Source organism: Pinus tabuliformis, chromosome 4_1, assembly GCF_031772625.1.
Source record: "Pinus tabuliformis cultivar Carrire ecotype Pingquan chromosome 4_1, CPIR1, whole genome shotgun sequence".
NCBI classification, from domain to species: Eukaryota; Viridiplantae; Streptophyta; class Pinopsida; order Pinales; family Pinaceae; genus Pinus; species Pinus tabuliformis.
The window spans coordinates 230,482,907-230,496,243 of record NC_142303.1 but is presented as its reverse complement, the minus strand read 5'-3'; the positions used below and the strand labels follow the sequence as shown (position 1 = coordinate 230,496,243).

The 13,337-nt window shown below is 39.8% G+C and overlaps 1 pseudogene; it reads left to right on the top strand.

Moving 5' to 3' along the window:
• The first annotated feature begins 999 nt into the window (after positions 1-999).
• LOC149175080 (stem-specific protein TSJT1-like) lies at positions 1,000-6,736 on the top strand (annotated as a pseudogene).
• The last annotated feature ends 6,601 nt before the right edge of the window (positions 6,737-13,337 follow it).

The following is a 13,337-nucleotide window of genomic DNA, read 5'->3' as shown; positions in this document are numbered from 1 at the left end:
ATTACTTTTACAAAAAAAATTGAAATTTGTTTACCCAAATTCCAGCCACTTTTAGGCGATTCCTCCGCCTCCCTAGACAACTCCGTTAAGTTAACGTCCGACACATATTCAATGTTGGACATCTCGGCCGTCGAGAGGTTCACTGACTTTATTTCGTCGACTACCAGCTCGTTCCGACCTTAAGTTGAACCTCCGAAGACTTAGCCCGACTAACATCGACTGACTTCATTTTAATGGCGAGATTCAGAATTAGTCGACAAAGCCTGGTTTTTCTACATAATTTGTAAAAACATGTCATTCACAAGCCGATGCATGCCCTTCGGATAGTTCATAGATAAGATTGCTGTTCAATATGAGATCCTTCATATTTTTTTTTTTAATTTCTTGTTCTTTCTTTTGGTAAGGTCTGCAATTGCTTGTGCTTTCTTTGCTTTCCATTTAACCTATTCTTTTGCATGGCAGGGTAGATGGGTGCTCTGAAGTTGACAAGGGTTTCCTCCATTACCCAGTTAGATTTTCTTTTTCCTCGGGGGTTTTGAAACCTTAGTCACTCTGGAATGTTTATGGCTCCAATTCTGACAGGTGGTATTTCTTTTTCCATGACAAAGTGAGGTTTCAAATAAAACCCTTAACTTTCTTTCTGGTTCTTCTTATTCTCCACTAAATGTAAGGTCAACTCATTTCTTTCTTGTGTATTCCTGTGGAGGTCCGTTCACAGGGATAGTCACATTTTCCCTACCCTTCTTCAGGTATCGACGATCTCCAATTTAGGTCCCATGGCTCTAAATTTTCCTTACCTGTTCTTAGAATTTTGGTTCTAACTGTGCCTTTTTTAACTTGGTGCTTACATACAAAATCAAAGAATGGAGTTGGAAATATGTGAAAGGTCATTTGCATCATATCTTTGAGATTGTGGGAATAGGAATAGCAGAAGGTCTGGAGGATAAGTATCAGAATTAGCAGAGGCAGAAGAATCAGGAGCTCTACAGTTAGAGGAAAATGTTGGCAGTATTTAACAAATTGGTGGTGGATGTTCCTCAGGAGCTTGTTAGCCCTCCTGCAGGTGTAGACGAGACCTCAGATTTGAGAAAAAATGAGAAACAATTGGTAGACATTTTCGTTTCCACTTAACCACAGACCACATCATTCAAATTGGGTCCCCATGAATTCATGGCATACACTCGTCATAAAGAAGCTTTGCTCATGCCCAGGTATGGTATCTTATTTCTATACTCTGCTTTCTAAGGGGATCGTATGTATGTTCTCTATGAGATTCGAACCGATCAAAGTGATCTCAGTGGTTACTGGTTCATTGGTTAGACTGCTGTATGCTAGACTACTGTATTTACTTTTGGTATTAGGTCCTTCGAAGTTGTAGAGGATGTGTTTTGTGGGCACTATTCAGAATTTTGCATTGCTGAGACAAGATTATGGGCTTACCAAGAATGCAAATGAGGTGATGGTCACGATAGAAGTTGATCCGGATTTAAACAGGAACGCAACAAATTACAAAGATAACCATAAACACAGAGATGCAGTGGAAATAATACTTCATTTCATTACTGTAAAATACTTAAATATGCTTACACACAGAAATGGAAATAAACCAGCTAGGGCGATGGTAGCTTATCTCTGAGAAGAGATGTGGCGGCTACATGCCTCTGAACTGTGTTACAATGAGGCTCGAAGGCCTATTTATTGTTGAGAAACAATGGAAAACCCTTAACATCCCAAAACCTAACCCCGGAAGATGAAACGCCAAATTGTGGGCCCCGTTTTGGGTAAGTTGGTATATCAACTTCCCGGGGTCGTAATTTTGGCACCCGATCTCCGTTTGACGTGTACAATAGCTCGCTAGAAAGATCTATTCAAGCACTACAACTTTGGGAAGAGAAACATCAATCTATGGACCCATGATGCACCTAGATTTCTCAAAAAACGTCGTTTAGGGCCTCAAAACGGCTCTGGAAGTTCAGGACCCGAAAAACTGCTAAAAATAATAAATTGTGCTACAAATATGAAAACTAAAAAACTGAAAGAGACATTTGTGGGGGTCCAAGTGGGATAGGTGGTTGGCCACCAACATCCACCTAGATCATTCCTCCACCCTTAGGAAGCAATGGTCCCCATTGCGTTGAGTTCCTCCATCTGCTGAACTTGGTCCCTAGTGAGCTGTTCTGCAATCTCGGATGTGTCTAGTAATGGTGGGAAGCATGATTGAGGGCGGTACACATTGAACACTTGGTGCAGGCGAAGGAATGATGGAATGCTCTGCTCCAAAGAATTGTTTCCCACAACCTTAGTAATGGTGTAAGGACCATGTCAGAGTGGTCTGAGCTTCTGATGGGTTCTGGTAAGGCGTTCTTTCTGTCGATGCAACCAGACTTTGTTGCCCACCTAACACTTGTGTGGTACCCCTGTGGGTGAGGAGAAGTTGTTCCTGTGTTCTTTCATGACCATATCCCTCTGTTGTTGCTGCTGTTGCGTGGAGGAACCCTTCGCGGGGGTCATGGATGTGGCAACGATCTTCCCCTTACTTTGAGAGCGAACTAGACAGAAAATGAATTTCCCAGTCTGGGAGATGAGCTTGCTACCCTTCTTAGCAGTGATCAAAGAGGTGGCAGTATGTTAGGCTGCCTCCGGTATCCTGTATAATGAATTACCCAAAGAAATAATAACAGCGCGAGGCCTTGACTCATACACAACATGTCACCTCCACAAGTATGGTTGGCCTAATAATACATCGCAAACATCCAGAGGTGTAACATCACACAATACCTCATCTGTGAAGGGTTTGATGTTGTAGGGAAGGCGACACTACTAGCGAACTCAGAGATCTCGTCCTTGGTGAAGCCACCCGATACTGTACGGTTGCAGGTGTGGTGTAGTCAGTAGGCCCAACCAGTTCACGACCTCTGTTGAAATCAAGTTATTTTGGCTGCAACTGTCGACAATGAATTGCAGCGGCGAACCCTTCACCCACATCTGTGAGTGGAAAAGACGCTCCCCCTCCTCTAGATCTTCAGGCTCATTCTTCTGGATCTTGGCGGTGGCAACAGTGGTGCTGGGCTTCGCATCAATGATCTGCTTCCCTTTGCCATTCCCCTTGTCGAGTTCTGACTCAGGGTCGGAACATGCATCTGATTCGGAAGCCTTCAACTCGGCCACCAGCGACTGCTTGGTCCGACACTCACTTGTGTTATGAGTGGGACTCTTGTGGAACTCACACCACTTTTCCGTGTCCTTCTTCAACTTTGTGGTGTTGTTATTTTCTTGCGGTTTCGACAGGTTGTCTTGGGTCACCCCGCCTTGGCTTTGTCCCTTGGTCTTTGGATTCACAGATCCAAAGTCTCGCTTCTTTTGTTTAAACTTATGCTCGATCTTGACAGCATATCGGTACGCTGTGCCGAGCGAGGAGATGTTCAGGAACTCCATCTCTTCCTGGATGTACTTGTGCAGGCAGCTGCGGTATTTGAATACTAGATGCACATCTTGGTCCCTTCCCTGCCGCAACATGGTCCACTTTATGTATTTGTCCTCATAGCTTTTGACAGGGTAGTATTGCTCCTTGATGGCATCCCGGAATGCATTCCAAGTGGGTGCGGCTGAAAATAGTGAGCCCATAATTTCATCCTTCTGCTCGCAGTAGGTTTCCCACCAGTCCTTGACGTGGGGGGTTGCTTTGAGAAGAGCGAAAATAATATTTTTCCCGACTGGAAAAATCATGAACAAAAAAATACCCATCTAGCAGATTTAACCATTTATCTACGGCATCTACGTCTATTTGACCCTCGAAGATGGGGATTTCAAAATTAACGTGTACCTTAAAGGGCATGGCGTTTCCAGAGTAGCTGTTGGAAGTCGATGCATCGCGTCTGGGTAGCCGCTAAAGGATCTGGGCAAAGCTGTCCATCATCGCATTCCTTTGTCGCTCGAGGGCTTCTTCGAGTAAGATTTTGATAGGATCTCCTGCCCCCTCATCTTTCTTTTCATCCGCCATGGGAGGCCATCGGGATTTGCGAGGTTGGTCTTGCAAAGGTTCGACCAGTTCAAGCCCTAACTCCTTATATCCCGACCTCATTGGGGACATGCAAAGAAAAACATAGAAAAAGCAGACCGCTCCGATACCACTGATCCAGATTTAAACAGGAACGCAACAAATTACAGAGATAACCATAAACACAGAGATGCAGCAGAAATAATACTTCATTTCATTACTGTAAAATACTAAAATATGCTTACAAACAAAAATTGAAATAAACTAGCTAGGGCGATGGTAGCTTATCTCTGAGAAGAGATGTGGCCGCTACATGCCTCTGAACTGTGTTATAATGAGGCTCGAAGGCCTATTTATTGTTGAGAAACAATGGAAAACCCTTAACATCCCAAAACCCAACCCTAGAAGATGAAACGCCAAATTGTGGGCCCCGTTTTGGGTAAGTTGGTACATCAACTTCTCGGGGTCGTAACTTTGGCACCCGATCTCCGTTTGATGCGTACAATAGCTCGGTAGAAAGATCTATCCGAGCGCTACAACTTTGGGAAGAGCATCATTAATGTTGCTCCCATATTTCCCAAAAAACGTCGTTTAGGGCCTCACAATGGCTCTGGAAGTTCAGGACCCGAAAAACTGCTAAAAATAATAAATTGTGCTACAAATACGGAAACTAAAAAACGGAAAGAAATAGTTGTGGGGGTCAAAGTGGGATAGGTGGGTGGCCACCAACATCCACTTGGATCATACTTCTAAGGGGATCGTATTTCTATACTCTGCTTTCTAAGGGGATCGTATGTATGTTCTCTATGAGATTCGAACCAATCAAAGTGATCTCGGTGGTTACTAGTTCATTGGTTAGACTGGTGTATGCTAGACTACTGCATTTTATTTTGGTATTAGGTCCTTGAAGTTGTAGACGATGTGTTTTGTGGGCACTATTCAGAATTTTCCATTGCCAAGACAAGATTATGGGCTTACCAAGAATGCAAATGATGTGATGGTCATGATAGAAGCATTCAAAGCTCTGCGTGACAGAGGGTCGTTTCCTGCTAATCAAGTACTGAATCACTTTGAAAGCTCTTTTGCGTTTGTTCTATTCGATGGCAGTTCCAAGACTCTATTGGTTGCCAGGGTTATCAACTTACATGTAATGTGGTTGTTGTTAATCTGGATCTGTTTTCCTCTTATTTGGATCTATTGTGATGAATTCTAAGAAAAAAATTATGGAAAATGGGACAAACTTTTGCAATATTTAGGAAACCTGGCATGCAGTCATAGGAGATTGTCTGATTTTCAATTACTTTAATACCCATGAGAATGAGCCAAGTCTTCCCTTGGGTATCAATTGGGCTACCTTTTCTTTAGCCCACAAAGAGGTATGACTCTCATGGGCTTTTTCCATTCAACTACCCCTCTAAGGGGATGCGATTTAGAGAGTGCCCCTAGTCCTTGGACTACTATGAGTGAAGTTTTATGCTAACATACCATAATCACAACAATAAGCAGCCACTGTGTAGCTCTCTATCCATTGTGAGAACATGGGTGCTTACACAATAAGCACAAAATTAAGTTTAAGCCTAAGCTTTGCCCTCTCCAAATTCAACTACCCCTCTAGGGTAATATCATTTGGAGTGCTCCCTTGGTCTCCTGGAGCACTGTGAGTTCAATTATAACTTGGAAAACCACTATCACAACCATGAAAAGTTTATAAGCATCCAATCCAGACTTCCCAATCCACGGTGAGAACATGGGTGTTTTCACAATAAACACAGAATTATGTTTAAGCCCTAAGCAACACCCCATCAAAAAAAAATATTACTCCATTGAATTAAGGGGTGATAAATACTTGTGTTTTCTTTTTTTAAAAAACTCGTTCATATTTCATGAAACTCATCGTGCTTGCAAAGTTGGCTTGGTCATAATTCAAGTATTCATTAGATTATAATTTACATATCCAAAAACAAAGTGTTTGATTATATGTGTGTAATTCAACACATTTTTGCATGATTCCCCCTAATGCTCACAGACACCATTGCAGGTCATAGTGGGAAAATGTTCTCTCTTTTGGGGTTGTACATCAGATGTTTCATTAGCATTTTTGGATGATGATCAAGTTTTAAAGAATGGATGTGGAACATCTTCTGCACCATTCCTTGCAGGTAATTTCTCCTTTATCTCTTTTAGTATGCTGCTTATCAGTTTTGATTTACTCATTTCAGCGTTTTGTTAAAAAAACTTTAATTGCTCTATAAGTATTAGTGTAACACTTCTTGGGGTGGTTAACTTTTCAAACTCTTCACTGCTATCATCTTCTAAATGACTGATGATGTTGCAACCAAGTTAATATGTTTTGAAAGATTCAGTTTTTCAGAATAAATGTAGTCAACAAGGTCTCATGGTTGCAATTCAATTGATCTTATTCTATTCCCGTTTAGATATCTTGTTTGCACACATGACAATGACCCTAAAACTATGGGTGGGTGTTTGCAATAATGGAGATGTGGCATTATCTTTATGTGGAGATTGAACATGCTATATTTCCCTTCTTTTGTTTTGTCAGGCTGCTACTTTTCATCAATGAAAGGCATACAGAGCTATGAGCATCCATTTAACAAGATGAAAGTTGTGCCATGTGTTGATAGTACGGGTCAGCGTGGTTCTACATTTGTAGTGGATTCTGCAAAGAAAAGGAACATTCCTCATGTAAATAGTGAGAGCAACTGGTCTCAAGACATGTGAATCTATTCCACCGAAAGTGTGTATTTCTCATCATTATTGAGTTCTATCTTCTAAGCATATATATATTGTTGTGTAAAAACCTTGTGAATAAAGTCAGAACTAAATTTATACGTCTTCCCTCTTGGTTTAAAAGGGACTAAGGTTATTTAAAGTGCAATGACACTTCTTGCCTTTCTGTAAATGTTTGTTTTTCGTTTGTTAAAACTGTGAACACTTCTTGTAGAACATAAGCTATAATCTCTAGCTTTAATGGAATTATTCTCGATCAATACCTTGATTCAACCAGCATAACGCCCTTGCATGCACATTTCCATCATTGACTATGATTTAAATATTACTGTTTCCTAAGTTGGCCAAACTCAGAGTACATTGTAGCAAATACTAATCTTCACCATGGTCATTGTTTGTGTCAGTGGTATTTTATTGGGTGAAAGCCATTCTTATTTCTTCTGGGTCGGGGTAGACCATGTCCTCAGAAAAATTGGTGTACAACACTTTATCCTAGGTCCTTATAATTTTGTGAACACCATTTATATATGAAATGGTGCTTTAGTAAGTTCTGTATTTTAATGGGTAAATATAACTACCTCTTATGTGGCAAAGAGAAAATGTAAGTGCTAGATTATTCCTCTTTTCGAAAAGGTCAGATATCAGGCGTCCAATTCTATTTGGGCGTCCTCCATATTTAAGGGTGCCACCTTTTAAGAATGGTTAAATTGTATAAGCCACTTTTCCATGTTTAATTCAACTTCCATGTGTTTTTGAGCCTGTTCTGTCTCTTTTGTGCAGTTAAGTATCTCATTTCTTATCTTGCTCCTTTGCTCATTTCAGTCGGAGTTGTATTGCATTTCGGTTGGATGATTCCTTATATAATATGAGCTTTTAGAGAGCATATGCATCATGGGAGGTGTATTTTGCATCTGTTTTGATTTTGTATTCAAATGTTCCCAGATCAGTAATATATTTTCATAGTATTCTAATGGCCAAATACTCTCCCTAAAATTGATTTATGGGAAAGGAAATTTCTTATGGGTTATTTTTTAAGAGATTAGTGGTATCCATTTTTTAAGAGATCAACTACAGGATTCCTGTTATTCCATCAGAAGAAGATCCTTCTCCATTTGCATCTGTATCAAATCAGAGAGTTTATTTTCTTTTGTTTTTAATTGGGATCTTACTACATCTCTTGAGAGAGGAATTGCACAACTTTCTGTTTCAGAGAGATCAAATGAAATACATTGATTTTCAGTTGTAACAAATATTTTGTATTTTGGTAATTGTTGAACATAGACAGAGTATAAATTTCTTGAGATTTTGTGGCAACAAGATTATTATTGATCCTAGTAGAATATGGATGTACGATAAACCCACGGATTATTTCGAACTAGCCATGAAATCGATGCTTGGCACTGGAAATGATGTTGCATGGACAAAATGAGGTAGTACTCAATAAACCAAAACATCAAGGTAGAAAAAAGGTCATTTTATATTTGATATGAAGAACTCTATTGTTCAAGTGACCTATATGTTTAACTCTTCCAATCAAAGGTGAAGCTACTATATGATGCGTCATCTCAGGTCCCCAATTCAAGCTATTCTCAAAACTTTGCAACTATCTCATTATAACCAATATTTGGAGGCTCACTTCATCAATGTTATTTGTGATTTGAAAGAGGAGAGACTTGTCGTACTTTAGTAACAGTAATAACTTGCTTGGTTGTTTGAATCTGAAGCATCAACATCACATATCCCTGCGTTGTAGATGAATGTGATCCAGTTTTTTACCTTTCCTATGTGAAAGAAAGAGTTGTCACATGCCTACCATACCAGCTCCTCCAAATTCATCTAGTTTTCATGTACACTTCCCCTTCCCCACTTAATAAAAAACCCAAATTTATATTTTTGCAGTTGATAATAGTTGACTGAGCTTTGAACTATACAAAGGTTATTTTACTCTTTTTTTCATGTCTTTTACATGGATACATCTAGAACTTCCCTCCCGTATTTGACCAGATTTTCTGATGCATTTCTAAGGTCATTTTCTTTACTGTTGCCTATTTATACACATTTTTTGGTTAATGTGTATTTCTTACTAACTTACTAATCAAATGAGAAAGTAGCATTTTTTCAATGTGTGTTTTTAATTGAGCAAAAGAGAGCCACACTCCTCTACATGTTTCGATGAAATGTAGCTCATGGATTATTCCCTAAATTCAATGTTGCAAACATCGTGATCAAGATTAAATTGGTGAGAGTTTAAAATCGAAAAAAATCGTAAAAATCGACAAATCCAAAAAAAATAAAAAAAAAATAAAAAATCAGTTTTTTTAACATCTAAAGCATCTACGACATAAAATAAATGCATTGACACATAATTATGAAAATAAAACTAATATATAAGATGTGATATATCATGTCAAGTGCTACATCACGCATAACAACGAATCATGTCCTGAATACTAAGTCTTGAGTTTCAACTCAACTTCAAAATATCAACAAAAAATATAATAATGTATCTCATATCATGAGTCATAATGTCATATACAATGAAATGAAGTTTGAACCAAATAACTAATACTATTGATTTCCTCTGCCCCTCTTGCGAGAAAATGTAACAGTTTTCCCTCTAGATGAAGAAGGCGTTGGGGTTGGCACTGGCAATGGACTCTGTTGTGCTCTAGAAGCTGAAGAACTAGGAGCTAGAGGAGGTAGACCACATCCTCTATTGGTGACCATGGTAGGTGGTGTCACCTCCTCCTCTTGTTGCTCCTCCTCCTCTTTTGTAGTTTCTACCCCCTCCACTACCTCCTCCTCTAACCAATCAAGAGTTGATTCCATGACAGGTCTCTCGGCCTCAACCCTCCATGCAATGGTGGTGTCAATCCCATCCAATGATATGGCCTCCACATCAGTCTTCTCAAGTTTCCTCACCTGCAATCGAAGATTGTAGTAGACATAGACCATGTCATTAAGTCGTTGGCGCTCCAACCTGTACAAGGGTCATAAATTAATAAATTATAAATAATAAAATAATAATTATAAACAATTATTATTTAATGAATTTAAAAAATTAATTGGTATATTTTTAACCTGTTGCGCTTTTTGGTGTGTGTTTTTTCAGATACACTCCAATTGCGCTCGCATCCGAAGGAGCTACATGTTTGGCTAAGCACTTGAATGACAAGCCTTTGGAGATTGGGTACTCTGCCACCATAGCTTCTCCACCATTCATCTACAACAAATAAGATAAACATAAGAAAAAAATTTGAAAGTTGAAGCAAAGTATGAAGAGATAATGAAATTTGAAACAAGCTAAAACTTACTTGGCATTTTAGTATTCCTATCCATAATAGCCATGTCAAAGCTAAATGTGCCACCTGTCGTCCTATATATCTCCATTTCTTTGGAGATTTCTACACGTTTTGTTGGAGATGACACCATTTTTCTGAACATAGGTGAAGAGTCCATTCATGACCTCAGCGTCAACTAAAAAGCCACAAGAGTAAGAAAATGTGGGGTTCAGGTAGATCCCTAAAGCATGAATGGGACGATGAAGTGCATTGTTCCATCACTCGTCAATCACTTCCCATATGAGTTTTTGTCTTTGAAACCCATCATCCCCCTTATCATCATAGTAGTTGTAGAAAATCATGTAGATTTACAAGCTAATGCAATTTGCTAAAGCAAGAGACAAGAATCTAATTCTACTCTTTATAGTGGAAGCTCATAAACATCGAGCAAACAATAATCAATAGAGGAAGAGAACCAAAGGTACATAACATAATAAATATCTAGGGAAAGCCATAGCTCAAAACCCCACTATTTATTTTGTATTAATTCGGAAAATCAAGATGAAATTACAATTCTTGTTCTCTCTAGAACAATCCCAGCACTCAGTAAATTCAATCTCCAACTCATAAACAAACTCAATGCCAAATCTTAACCAATTCACAAGCTCTCCAAGTCTCTATTCCAATGTGTAATTCTTATGGAGAATAGCTTGTATTTAAAGGGAAATAAAGCCTCTAAAAATAACACAATCCCTCAAGGATCAATTCTTGATTGCATGCACTATCAGCGCAACTTAGAAAAATCTAAAACAAATAGTACAATGTCCGTGCACTCTAGTCTTAACTGGGTCTTTCTCAGAATCGACATGCATGAGTTTCTGGTGAGTAAATATTCAGTTAACTAGAGTAGCACTGATAGAGTTCATTAGTGTCACTGCTGACTGTTAACTCACTATTAGTTCTCTCAATCGGTTTGAGAACTAATTTAATTGAACTGACTCATGAAACTGAGTCTTCTATTTTACAACTCACAATTAACTCACACTGGACACCTACAAAGTAGGGAGAACATATACATGACTTCCAAAAGACTTCCAACTCGAATTTCCTAAGTTAAGTAAGTTTAATAAACTTAATTTAACTATTTTAAGTTGCTATGAGAATAGAATTTAGATTTAATTCACAGTTTAATTCAAAGACAGATTAAACTTGAATTTCTTGTTGCCATTTCTCAACACTCCCTCTCAACAAGAAATGGATTATCAACTACCCCGATCATGTCTCTGTGAAACTCGAATTTACATCTTGATAATGCCTTTTTCAAGATGTCAGCATCTTGCTCCTTTGTGGGAATGTAATCTAACAACATGATCTACCTCAATACATAGTCTTTGAGATGATGATATCGAATATCAATATGCTTGGACCGATCATGAAAGACTGGATTTTCAGAGAGTTTGATACAACTCTAATTATCACAATAAATCATTGTTGGATCCATCTACTGACCAAACAAACCAACCAAGATCTTCCTCATCCAGATAGCCTCACATGATGCCTGACTTGCAGCCATGTACTCTTCCTCTGCCGAACTGAGTGCAACCAATCTCTGTTCACTGTTGTACCGAGAAATTGTCGTTGACTCAATACTAAAGATCCCTCCTGATGTTTTCTTCCTGTCGAGTGGGCTTCCTGCCCAATCTACATCGATGAAGCCTTGAAGCTTTACTCCCTTTATCTGTCTATACCATAACCCAAACTAAGTAGTGCCTCTGAGGCATCTTAATACATGCTTTTCCGCCTTCCAATACATCTTGGTAGGCCTAACCATTTCTTGACTAAAATGGTTAACTGCATAGCACATATTCGGTTGTGTGTTCACCAAATACATGAGTGAACCCACAAGCTATCTGTAAACAGTAGCTTCTACTACTTCCCCTGAAGTAGCATCCTCCTTCCTCCAGTTACCAGTTAGAGGAGTCTCCATGGGTTTACTGCTCTCCATGTGGAATCTCCTGAGTATCTCGTTGGCATACCTGCCTTGAGATACAAAAAACTCCCCATCTCCCTGCTATACCTCTATGCCAAGAAAGTAATGCATGAGCCCCATGTCCTTCTTCTCAAACTCTCTTGCAAGGTCCTCCTTGCAAGATTTGATGAGCTTCTCATCATCTTTCAGTATGAGATCATCTACATAAAGTTTAATGATCAACAACTGACCTTCCACCACTATGTGATACAGGTTCGCATTCGCTTCACTCTTCATGAAGCCCAACCTAGTGAAGTAGCTATCTATCCTGGTGTACCAAGCACGGGGTGCTTGCTTCAGCCCATACAACGCTCTCTTGAGTCGGCACACATGTGACTCATGGTCCAAGGTTTCAAAACCTTCGGCCTACTCTATGTACACCTTTTCCTCAACCATGCCATTTAGGAAGACAGTGTTCACATCCATCTGATGGATCTTCCAACCCATTTGTGTTGATAGTGCCAAAATAGATCTGATTGACGAGTACCTTGCAACAAGAGCAAAGGTCTCATCATAGTCAATCCCCTCTACCTGTGAAAATCCATGGGCCACAAATCTAGCCTTATGCTTCTCCACACTACCATCTGCAGCTTGTTTTACCTTGTAAAGCCAACGGGAGCTCACAACTGACTTGTCCTCCGGTCTCAGGACCACATTCCAAACATTGTTTCGAACTATGGAGTCATACTCCTCCAACATTGCATCAACCCAAACTGGTTGTTGCACTTTTTCCTGAAAGGAAGATGGCTCTGTCACAACACATGCACCCATAAGTGCCATGTATCCAGTGTACCTCTCTGGTGACCTCCTCTGTCTGCGCTAAGAAGAGGGTGCTCCCACATTCTCCCGTGAATCATCCATAATCTGTCAGCCTCTCTAGTGCATTTTCTTACCTCTCTAGAAGACTCTGCCTCAGTGGATGTCTCCACTCTCTGAACCTCTGCATGTGGCTGCTCCACATCAATATGAGGCCCCTCAACCTTAGGAGCTAAAAGCTCCTCATATGCCTGTAGCTCAAGTTCCCTCTCAAGGGTTACTTGCATGGCCTTCTCCTCATCAAACCCGATATCCCGGTGAACCTTTGTCATCCGATTGGTCAGCATGTACACCTAATAGTTGTGGGGTGTATCGGTTTACCCCACAAAGATCTCCAACTCTGTTGTTGGCTCAAGCTTCTTTCGTGCATCTTTGGTCACATGGCAATAAACCGACGACCCAAAAATCCTAAAGTGACCAACATCTGACCTCTTCCTGGAATAAGCCTCCTTTGGTGTTTTCATCT